General features: G+C 45.8%; 2 pseudogenes; both read left to right on the forward strand.

Annotated features, from left to right (window-relative positions):
- The first annotated feature begins 4,618 nt into the window (after nt 1–4,618).
- On the forward strand, nt 4,619–5,486 carry LOC114625058 (annotated as a pseudogene).
- Nucleotides 5,487–5,822: 336 nt separating this feature from the next.
- Nucleotides 5,823–6,635, forward strand: LOC114625059 (annotated as a pseudogene).
- Nucleotides 6,636–12,299: the final 5,664 nt, after the last annotated feature.

Here is a 12,299-nt window from a genome sequence, read left to right on the forward strand (position 1 = left end):
CTCTGGTCACTCCGAGAAGAGTACCAGGCAGACAAGATTAGGTGGCATCAGGGGCGAGTCTGTTGTATCCTACCATCCCTCTTTCTGCCCTAGCTTTGGGACCTTAAACACAATTTCCTCAGCTGCTCCCCTAGGCTCCAGAGGACCCAGACTTTGTGACTCAACCCTCTAGCTGTGCCCTCTGGAATGTATTCTAACATGTAATCCAAGGAGGATGGGCGACAAGATATAGGAAAGAACTGCTCATTTCTAGGTCTGGGCACTGGGTAACTATGATTGACACACTTGTCCTACACCTTCTAGCCCCACATTGTCCTGAACGATCTGGGAAAAAAAGAGAAGAAGCCCGTGGCAGAGTGGCTTGCCGTCTCCTGACGAGGAATGAAGAAGGCCAGGCAGGGAGGAACAGTTGGCTGAGGGTGGAGGTTGGCCTACTGAACCTTTGCCTTTATCTGGTTCAGCCCGGGTCATGAGTAATGCAGCTGCTCCCTCTTTGATCTCCAGAGTGACCAGAGATCTCTCTGTCAGCTTTTTCGGGGAGAATCGGTGTTCCGTTGGAGAGCAAGTCAAGCTGGGTGGGCTTGAAATGGCATGACACCCTCCAAATCAAGTTTATACAGTGATTTCAGAAGGCCAGGCCCAGGGAATGAGGAATGCTGACTGGTATCCCAAGTTCAGGATCCAAGCCCTGCCTGGAAGGCTTGGTGGATGACCTGGACAAATCCCTGATCCCTTCTGGATAAATAATTGCCCTGGCAAAGTGAAGGGCACATTCTGGTCCCCAGGACCCTTTCTCTTCCTGACTAGTCTCTGACCGAGTCTTGGGGAAAGGGGAAGATGAAACATTCTGCATGTACTATGGGCTAGCCTGGGGAAGCCTTTATCCCCTTCCCCTTGTTTCTCTGATTCAGAAATGGACTCATAGACAGGCCTGATGTCAATCACCTGTGATCCCAGGCAGGGGAATCAGGAATTCAAAGTCATCTTCAGCTACACAAGGAGTCTGTGGCCAGCCTGGGGAGAAAAAGAGACAGACAGACAGACAGACAGACAGACAGACAGACAGACAGACAGACAGAAAGGGGCTTTTAATGTCAACCTCAAGTAGCATTTTTTGTTTTTGAGATGGGGTCTCATATAGCTAAGGCTGACCTCATTCTGTTTAAATCCTAGAATGGCCTTGAACTTGGATCCTCCTGCCTCCGTTTGTCTTCCAGAATTACAGACTTGCACCACCACAGCCAATTTTATGTGATTTGTACACGCACACAATGGGGATCAGAAGACAACTTGTTGAAGTTGGTCTCTCCTTCCACTATGTGGGTCCCGGGATTAAACTCAGGTCATCAGGCTTGGCAGGAAGCACCTTTACCCACTGAGCCATCTCTTGGGCTCCAACTGTTGCTTTTTTTTTTTTTTTTTTTTTTTAGACAAGGTATCATGAAGCCCAGCCTGGTTTCAAACTTAACTAAGTAACTGATGTTGGTCTTGAATGCCTGACCCTCCTGCTCCAAAGTGCTGAGATTATAAGTAGGCCAACATACTCAACTGTGTCCAAAACCCTAATCACAGTGAAATGAGTATAACGCTACCAGCCTTGGAAATTATCTTAGCTGAAATGACAAAGGGGCTGGTGGAGGAGAAGGCAGGAGGCGGAGGCCAATATTCTTATATTATAAATTGTGTGTTGCAGGCCTGGTGGTATAGATATGTTCTACCAGCTACTCTAGAGAGATCGAAGCAGAAAGATTAAAAGGTCAAGGCCTGCTTGGGCAACTTAAAAAGATGCTGTCTCAAAATAAAAAGTAAGCTGGGCATGGTAGCACACACCTTTAGTCAACAGGCAGATCTCTGAGTTCAAGGCCAGCCTGGTCTACATAGAGAAACCCTGTTTTGAAAAACAAACAAACAAACAAAAATGAAAATGATGGAGGACTTGTCTAGCATGTTGAAAACCCTGTGTTCAATGCCCAGCACCATACATACACACGAAACAACAATAATAATAAAGAGCGAAAATATAACAATAAATAAAATATAATAAACTAAGATGTCAGACGCACCTACAGGCAGAATCCCCTGCCAGTTCCAGGCCAACCTGGAGTTCATACTGAGACTTTGTTTCAGTAAATAAATAAGGCTAGGGGTGGTGGCACATACCTTTCATCTCACCACTAGAAACAAAAGCAGGCAGATCTCTGTGAGTTTCAGGCCAACATGGTCTACATAGTGAGTCTTGGGCCAGCAAGGACTACACAAGGAGACCCTGTCTCTAAATGAATAATAAATACGTACATACATACGTACATACATGCATGCATGCGTACATACATACATAAACAAATAAATAGAGATAGCCTATCTGGAGGTAATAGTGCATAAAGAAAAGGAATAAAGTTTTAGGTTTTGGTTTGGTTTGGGTTTTGCTTTTTGACACAGGGTTTCTCTGGGTAGCCCTAGCTGTCCTGGAACTCAATTTATAAACCTGGCTGCCCTCAGACTCACAGAGATTCCCCTGCCTCTGCCTGCCAAGTGTTGGGATTAAAGACAAGTGCTACCACTACCCGGCTGGAATGTTAAAAAACAAAAACCCACAACCCCAACGAAGCTATTGTCAAAGGGTGTTGCAGGGCACAGCCTTCTGAGTGAAGAGCCATCATCTTCATCAGATCAGCAGTGCCTGCTGACATGAGACTGGTGACTCTGGAATTTCCCAAAGAGAAGGAATGGGTGGGGAGAGTCGTAAGATCTCGTGCAGATTCCAGCCACTCCTCCACTTATATGGAATTTTGCCCTAATTGCAGGCATGTGCCTGAGATACTAGACTGTGTAGGTTTGAGGAAGGTTAACTGGTGGGAACTCTGTGCAAGTCGAGCGGAGGCTTTCCGGTCAGGTACTTTGAGTGGGGCTGCCACTCACGCTTCCATAAGCAACCCCTCGTCCATGCCTGTAAGACAGTTCCATTGGTCCTCCAATGCAGACTTTGAAGGAATCCAATCTAGGAAGGATTGAAACCTTAAGAGGAGAGAATAGGCATTTATACTTCTCTAGGGACAAACTGATTTATAACAAAAGACCCACTAAGAAATAGAATTAAAAAATTAAACAGTCAGAAGTAAAGACAGAAGATAAAATGGAGGTAGTTAAAATAGTTCAAATGGGCAGAGCATGGAGACTCATGCCTTTAATCCCAGCACTAGAAAGGCAAAGGTGAATCTCTGAGAGTTCGCGGTCAGCCTGGTCTACAAAGAGTCCAGGACAGCCAGGGCTGGTTACACTGAGAAATCCTGTCTCAGAAAGAAAAAAAAAAATTCAGAAAGGCAGAGGCAGGCAGATCTCTATGAGTTTCAGGCCAGGTTGCTCTACATAGTGAGTTTTGAGAAAGGGTTCTCTGTGTATGACTTAGCCAGCCTGAAACTTGCCATATTGCAAATAAAATTTCTGATGAGGTCAGCAAGATAGCTCTGAACATAAAAACCACTTCCTAGGCAAAGCCTGATGTTAGACCAGGGAACATCCAGGAAACCACAGGAAAAGGTAAGATGCAGAGCAGGCAGGTGGTGGCACATGCCATTAGAGGCAGAGGCAGGCAGATCTCCGAGTTTGAGGCCAGCCTAGTCTACAGAGTGAGTTCCAGGACAACCAGAGCTACACAGAGAAACCCTGACTTCAAAAATCAAAGGGGTGGGGTTTTGGGGGAGAAAGTAAGATGTAATGACATTTATCAGCAACCACAGCACTCCTAAGGCAAGACAGGAGACTCTCCCAGAGGCTCAGCCAGCTAGCCCGGAGTAAGGATCCCACTGCCAGAACAAGAGTCCCGACCAGTTAACCTTCCCCAGAGCTATGCAGTCTAGAACCTCAGGCACATGCCTGCAATTATGGCAATTAGGAACTGAACAAAGTGGAGGATGAGAACCGACTCCTGTTAATGGTCCTCTGACTAGCACATGAGTGCAAATGGCTATACTCACATATAAATCAAATTGCACACACAATAAAGAGAAATTAAAAAAAAAAGTCAAGTAGTTCAAATGAAGCCAAGAATAGTGGCTCAGACCTATAATCCTAACACCGAGGTTTCTCACAGAATTATTCACAATAGCAAAGGCAGGAGCCTACAAAATGTGAAGTAATCACATGCTAGTTTATTAGTCACATGCTATTTTATTAGTCACATGCAATATTATTCAGCCTTAAAAAGAAAGGACAGGCTGGGTGTGGTGGTGCATACCTTTAATCCCAGCACTCAGAAGGCAGAGACAGATGAATCTGTGAGTTCAAGGCCAGCCTGGTCTACATAGTAGACCAGGTCCAGGACAACCAGGACTCTGTAGAGAGAACTTGTCTCAAAAATAAATAACTAAATAAGTAAATACATACATAAATAAATAATAAAGGAAAAAGGAAAAAAAAAAGAAGGAAAGGACATTCTGACACATTCTCAAGTGCAGGAAAACCTTGAAGAAATGCTAGCTGAAATAAAGCAGACATAAAAGAAGAAATACTATATGTAAAGTTGGGGACTAGGGATGGACCCCCATCACCATTCGAGGTTGCCTGGTTAAAAACACAAAGATCCTTCTTCTTCCCTTCTTCTTCTTCTGGAAAACACCAAATGGCGGATGACACCGGTGCAGCGGGAGGACTCTGAGGACTCGGGAGCCCAGGATTAGGAGACCACGGTGGCTTCCGCGGAGGATTCAGCAGTGGTCTTAAGGGGCCCGCGGTCGTGGTCCTGGCCGCGGGGCTCGTGGAGGAAAAGCTGAAGACAAGGAGTGGATCCCGTCACCAGGCTGGGCCGCCTGGTTAAGGACATGAAGATCAAGTCCTTGGAGGAGATCTACTTGTTCTCCTTGCCCATTAAGGAGTCTAAGATCATTGACTTTTTCCTGGGTGCATCCCTAAAGGATGAGGTTCTGAAGATTATGCCAGTGCAGAAGCAGACTCGGGCTGGCCAGCAGACCAGGTTCAAGGCTTGTATCGCTGTTGGGGACTACAGTGGTCACACTAGTCTTAATGTTAAGTGCTCCAAGGAAGTTGCCACTGCCATCTGAGGAGCATCATCTTGGCCAAGCTCTCCATTGTCCCTGTGCGGAGAGGCTACTGGGGGAACAAGATTGGCAAGCCCCACACTGTTCCGTGCAAGGTGACAGGCTCCTGTGGCTCTGTGGCTCATCCTTGCCCCCAGAGGCACTGGCACTGTCTCTGCTCCTGTGCCCAAGAAGCTCCTGATGATGGCCGGCATAGACGACTGCTACACTTCAGCCAGGGGCCGCACTGCCACCCTGGACAACTTTGCCAAGGCTACCTTTGATGCCATCTCCAAGACCTACAGCTACCTGCTGACCCCTGACCTCTGGAAAGAGACTGTGTTTACCAAGTCTCCTTATCAGGAATTCACTGATCATCTTGTGAAGACCCGCACCAGAGCCTCTGTTCAGAGGACCCAGGCTCCAGCTGTGGCTACCACAGAGGGCTTTTAAACAAGAAAAATAAATGAATTAAGTCTGTTTAAACAAACAAACAAACAAACAAACAAACAAAGATTGGAGGCTGGAGAGATAGCTCAGTGGTTAAGAGCACTGACTGCTCTTCCAGAGGTCCTGAGTTCAATTCCCAGCAACCACATGGTGGCTCACAACCATTTGTAATGGGATCTGATGCCCTCTTCTGGTGTGTCTGAAGACAGCTACAGTGTACTTATATAAATAAAATAAATGAATCTTAAAAAAAAAAAGGAGGAGGAGGAAGAGGATGAGGAAGAAGAAGAGGAGAAGGAAGAGGAGGAGGAGGAGGAGGAGGAGGAGGAGGAGGAGGAGGAGGAGGAGGAGGAGAAGGAGTTTCTAAAGATCATACCACTGTAGAAAAAGACTTGGATTGGCCATTGAACCAGATTCAAGGCTTTTGACACCATTGTGGACTACAAAAGTCATATTGTTCTGGGTATTGAGTGCTCCAAGTAGCTACCCAATGTCCTCCTATGGCCTATTATCTTGCCAACCTTTCCATTGTAGAGAGGCAACTTAGGGAACAAGATTGGCAAACTCCATGCTGTTCCATGCAAAGGTGACAGGCTGTTGTGGCTCTGTGCTGGTGTGCCACGTCCTTGCTCTCAGAGGTAAGGCATGGACATTGTCATTGCCTCCTCCCCTCCCCACTCCCATCCCCATAGGCACTATTTGGAGTGGGTGTGTCTCAGGAACTTTCTGCGCCTTTTGGATCCAGATGTAGATCTCTCTGCTGCTGTTCCAGCACCATGTGTGCCTGGATGCTGCCATGCTTCCTGCCATGACAACAATGCACTCAGCCTCTGTAGCCAGCCCCAATTAAATGTTTTCCTTTATGAGAATGGGTGTCTCTTCACAGCAATAGAAATGCCAACTAAGAAGCTGCTACTGCTGGCTGGTCTCAATGACAGCTACACATCAGCCAGGATGCAGAGATACCCTGGGCAACTTCTCCAAGGCCACCTTTGATGCATTTCCAAGACCTACAGCTGTCTGACCCCTGACCTCTGGGAAAAGACTCTGATCACTAAGTCTCCCTATTAAAAAATAGCCAACCATGATGTGAAAACCCACACTAGAGCCTCTGTGCAGAGGACCCAGGATCCACCTGTGGCTACCACATAGGATTTTTTTTGTTTTTGATTTTTTCAAGACAGGGATTCTCTGTGTAGCTTGATTTGAGTTCAGGCTGGCCTCAAACTCACAGAGACCCACCTGCTTCTGCTCCCCAGGGATTAGAGGCATGTACCACCAGCACCCCGTCTACATTGTGTAACGTTTACTTACCTAACATAATTGTTATCTCTGAGGTTTACTGCCTCAGTCTGTTAATTTAGGCCTAACTCAGGAAGCTTCTAACCTCCATATAATCTTATCTAGGCCTAGAATGCTTTTAGTTTCTGAGATGTTCTGATGAATAAGCTTCTTGTTCTTTCTGGCTGGTTCAACTCAGCTGTTCTGGTTCAAAATTCTCTCTCCTCTAACTGATTCAATCTGGCTTCTCCCTTTTGGCCTTTCTGAATTGCTCTGCTTGGCTTCAAACTAACTCTGACAATCTGTTCTAATCATCTGGGTCCTTCTCATTCTCTGGCTTGCTCTGGCTCACTCTGTCTTCACCTGTGTCTAGCTTGTTCTTTCTCTGCAACCTGTCTCTTTATAACCATCCCAGTAAATCTGCCTCCTCCCCCCTCTCTCTCCACTGCCCCTTAAGTAGCTTCCCCTTTCTCTTTCTTCTCCTGAGAGTTGGGCATATTCCTATTCTGTCAAATCTTTCTCTGATTTGTCACTTTGCCACTCAGTTAGATCTCTCTCTCTCTCTCTCTCTCTCTCTCTCTCTCTCTCTCTCTCTCTTTTTGAGACAGGGTTTCTCTGTGTAGTCCTGGTTGTCCTGGAACTCAATCTGTAAACCAGGCTGGCCTTGAACTCAGAAATCCGCCTGCCTCTGCCTCCCAAGTGCTGGGATTAAAAGTGTTCGCCACCACCGCCCAGCCTTAAGATTTATTTATTTTATGAATGTGAGTACACAGTGATCAGACATACCAGAAGAGGGTGTCAGATCCCATTACAGATGGTTGTGAGCCACCATGTGGTTGCTGGGAATTGAACTCAGGACCTCTGGAAGAGCAATCAGTGCTCTCACTTTCAAACAGGGCTGCTTCCATCTACAAACTAACTGTACCTTCATTGTTTGGGATTAAAGGTGTATACTAAAGTCTGAGCCACACCACACCTAGAAACAAGTTGTTTTCAGCAAATAGCACAATCTTGGGGTTCACAGAGTGATCAAATATCCTGCAACAACACAGGATTTTTACATGTGGGAAAAAGTAAAGTGAATTAGCCTGTTTTTTTTTTTTTTTAAAGTTTTATTTTGTTTATATGAGCACACTGTAGCTGTCTTCAGACATACCAGAAGAAGGCATTGGATTCCATTACAGATGGTTGCGAACCCACTATGTGGTTGCTGGGAATTGAACTCAGGACCTTTGGAAGAGCAGTCAGTGCTCTTAACCACTGAGCCATCTTGCCAGCCCATAGCCTGTTTTTTAAAAAGAACCTGGAATAGTAAAAGTCTTAGAACCCGTTTATATAAAATCTCAGGGGCTGGAGAGATGGCTCAGTGGTGAGAATCAGTTCAAAAACATCCTCAGCGTCAGTGTTGGAGGGTAGCCTTGGCTACAGAAGATCTGTCTCAAAACAAAGAAAACAACAACAACAAACCCACCCACAATTGCAATAAACCCCGTTAATCTCCCCTCCCCAACTCTCCACAGCCAGTCAGTCTGCCCAGTACAAAGTCAGGTAGAGAATATTTGTTACTGGTGAGGGGTGGGTTTGGGTGGAGTGATGTTTATAAGGTTGCTGATTGGAAAGATGAAGGTTTGCTTTGATGTGGGTTGGTTTTGTTTTTATTTTTTTTTTATTATTTTATTTTATCTGTGTCGGTATTTTTCTAGTGCTTGGAGCTCTTGGAGGCTTGAAGAGGGCAAATCCCCTGGAACTGGTCAAGAGCCACCGAATCAAACCCAAGTCCTCTGGAAAAACAGCCAGTGCTCTTTTAAGTACTGAGCCATTGCTTCAGCCCTGGTTTTGTTTTTGTTTGGTTTTTGAGACAGGGTTTTTTTTTTTTTTTTTTTTTTTTAGACAGGGTTTCTCTGTGTAACCCTGGCTGTCCTGGAACTCACTCTGTAGACCAGGCTAGCCTGGAACTCAGAAATCCACCAACCTCTGCCTCCCAAGTGCTGGGATTAAAGGCGTGTGCCACCACTGCCTGGTGAGACAGGGTCTTTTTGTGAAGCCCTAGTTGGCTTGATTTACTGTGTAGCAAGCTAGTCTCAAATTCGCAGCTCGCCTCAGCCTTGGGGTGCTAGGATTGCATATGTGAGTTACTGGTGTTTATGTGCTCTACCAGAAAACAGACAAACAGTCTTTTCACAATCACAATTAATTTGAATCACAGTGTATTCGATAAGCAATAAACTCACAGGGAGCAGCGGGTTTCATTGGCAGCAACTTTCTGAAGTCTCGCTTTCTTTGACAGGCTGAAGAAAACACAAGTTCTTGTATGCTTGTGTTTTGGGTTTGTGTGGTGTGTATATGTTCATATATGTGCACATGCACCCAGAAGTGTGAGGGCCAAAGGTCCAGGTCAAGCATCTTATTTTCTCTCCACTTTTCTTTCTTCCTTCCTCTTTGATAATTCCATGCATGTATACACTGTATCTTGATCCTACCTACCCACCCTTGGTTTTCCCTCCCACTCTCCCAGGACATCCCCTCCTCCATTGTACCCCCCTCCTATCTTCCTGTCCTCTCCTTTGCTTTTCCTTCCTCATAATTCACTGATCCCTGATCCCAGTGTGTGCTGCCTGCTAGAATGTTGACTGGCCTGGTTTGCCTCATCTCATCCAGGTTTCATGCAGGTAACCACAGCATCAGTGAGTCTGTGAGCTCATGACTATGCCATGGCCTGAAAGCAGCATTCCACCGCCCTCCTCCGCACTCCGGGCTTTTACAGCCTTTCGTTCCAGTGTTCCCTGACCCTCAGGATTGCGGAAGGAAATACAATTGATATAAATGTCTCACGTGGAACCGAACACTCCACAGTTAATTAATTATTCTCAGCACTTTGACCAGTTGTGGTTCCTTGCATCCCACCGGAGAAAGCAGCCTCTCTGGGCGACGCTGAGAGGAATACTAACCTATGTGTATAAATAGAAATATTTAGAGATCAGTTTGATTACCTGGCCATTTAGCAAAGCAACAATAGTAGGTTTGACTTTAGGGTCACAACCTCCCAAGCCATGGACTTTTAACCAGGTTTACAGTTCCAGGTCTGAATTCTCGTCTGTGGAGCAGGCCTCAAATTCGAGCCAAAAGCAGTTGGCTATTCCTGCAACCTGCAAGTCAGCATTGCGCCGGTGGGCACATCTTGCCTGGTGGATTGGTGGCATAACTTTCAGAGTTCACTGCAGAATGGCAGGAAGATCCAGGGACCTTCCCATCTCCAAGCATCATTACGAGTGGCTTTTCACCTGTGTGCTGGAGATCTGAAGTCAGGTCTTTGTGCTTTCATGGCAAACTCTTTATGGGCTAGGTCACCTCTCCATCTCAGTCCTAATTAATGTGTGATTTTTTTTTTCAGATCACACATTACATAACACAGAGTAAAAGAAATTAAAGTAGATGCATATAAAAAAGCCTTTTGGAGTGTTAAGGCTTTAAAGAGTTTAAGAGGCCATAGCAAAACTCAAGGATTTTCAAAAATCTTGAGACAAACAAACAAACAAACAAACACCTGGAAGCTAATAGAACACAAAGAGAATCTCTACCTCAGTAAAATAAAGAGCCCCGGCAGAGGGGCCGTTGGGGCTGGTGGAGGTGAGACTCAAACTGCTGCTGAGCCATAGATTTGAGTAGGGCTAAGAATTCAGTCCATCTGTGGAGAGGAGGTGTGGGACCATGGAGGCTTAGGTGCACAGGGCAAGACCTGGTCCACATAGATGAATGGATGCAGGTTAGCATAGGTGAACAGGAGGACCCATAGAGGGAGGTTGAATAGGCTGCCTCAACAGTGGGGACTGAGCAGAGTTGAAGCCCCTGGGACAGCAGGGAGTTCTCTGGCCATCAAATTCCTTTTTGTAGTCTGTATTTTTATATGGGTACTTTGCCTGTATGTGTTACCTGTGCGCTATGTGCAGTGCAGTGCCCACGGAGACCAGAAGAAGGCATCATATTCCCTGGAACTAGAGTTACATGCAGTTGTGAACCACCATGTGGTGCTGAGAGTTGAGCCTGGTTCCTCTGAACAAGGCAGCCAGTGTTCTTAATCGCTGAGCCATCTCTCCAGCCTCCTGTAAATCTCTTAACATACACCAGGTGGGTCAGGTGACATCAGAGATGCTAGCATCCCAGTATTAGATAGCTTCCTCTTTATGGGTTCTAAGTAAGGGAGTTGCACCATTCCTCAGTCCAATATTTTTAATAAGTTCTTGGACCTGGTTTTCCTAATATGATATGATTTTTTTTTATTTTTATATTTTGTGTCTTGAGTTTCCTGTCTGTATGTCTGTGCACCATGTGCATGCAGTGCTCCCAGAGGCCAGAGGAAGGTATCAGAGTCCATGGCACTGGAGGTACAGATGCTTGTGAGCCACCTTGTGAGTGCGGGGAATCAAATCTGGGTCAGGAAAAGCAACCAGTGCCCTTAACCACTGAGCTATCTCTCTAGCCCCTCTTGATATGATTTTAATATGTTTTATGCCCCTACAATCTCAATTAACTCTAAATAAATCTATAGAACGGCATCCGTCCTATTCCTAGGAATAAGCAGTTTATCCATCTATGCTTCCCAAGTGGTGCCAGACAGATGACCTCCTCCAGCATTCACTCAGGTGTGGAGTTGCCTTCAATCTTGACAATGGAGTCAGAAACTGCTGTAAAATGGATTTTTTTTCCGGGCAAGGCATGGGCTGAAGAACTCCTGCTTTATACAGCATGGAGTAATTCAAAAGCAGTGAAAATGGACAGATACTGCGTAAGGTTTCCACAGTAGCGCACAGATCAGCTTTTTACATTTATTTTTCCCATGAGACAAGAGTCTCATGTACCCTGGGCTGACTTCAGATCCTTAATCCTTCTGCAAGGACAGAGAGGACCATGAGTTCAAGGCCCACCTGGGCTACAGAACAAGTTTAAGGCTAGCCAGAATAAGAGGGAGATCTTAGTTTTAAAATGAGGCTCAATGGTAGAACATTTGCCTGGTGTGCTGGATGCCCTCGGTTTAGTCCCTAGTGCTGTAAAAATGGGAAGGGGAGTTGGGTGGTGGTGGCACATGCCTTTAATCCCAGCATTTGGGAGGCAGAGATGGGAGAATCTCTGAGTTCAAGACCAGCCTGGTCTACAGAGGGAGTTCAGGACAGCTGGACTACACAGAGAAACCTTGTCTGAGAAAAACAAAACAAAACAAAACACCAAAAAAGGGAGTGTGCAGGAGGATGAGATCGAGTGAGAAGCCTCGGGAGGTAAAAGCAGCTGCTGCCAAACCTGATGATCTGAGTTAGATCCTTGAAATCCACTCAGTAGAAGGAGAGCAACTCTTGTAAATTGTCATCTCACCCTCACACATGCTCTGTGACTCCAAGTACAAACACACACACACACACACACACACACACACACACACTGTAATGACATATTTTAGTGCTTTATGTTCTTACACAGTAAACATGGAACATGGTTTTCTCTCTCTCTCTCTCTCTCTCTCTCTCTCTCTCTCTCTCTCTCTCT

The sequence above is a fragment of the Grammomys surdaster genome, unplaced genomic scaffold, assembly GCF_004785775.1.
Source record: "Grammomys surdaster isolate TR1022 unplaced genomic scaffold, NIH_TR_1.0 213, whole genome shotgun sequence".
NCBI lineage: Eukaryota > Metazoa > Chordata > Mammalia > Rodentia > Muridae > Grammomys > Grammomys surdaster.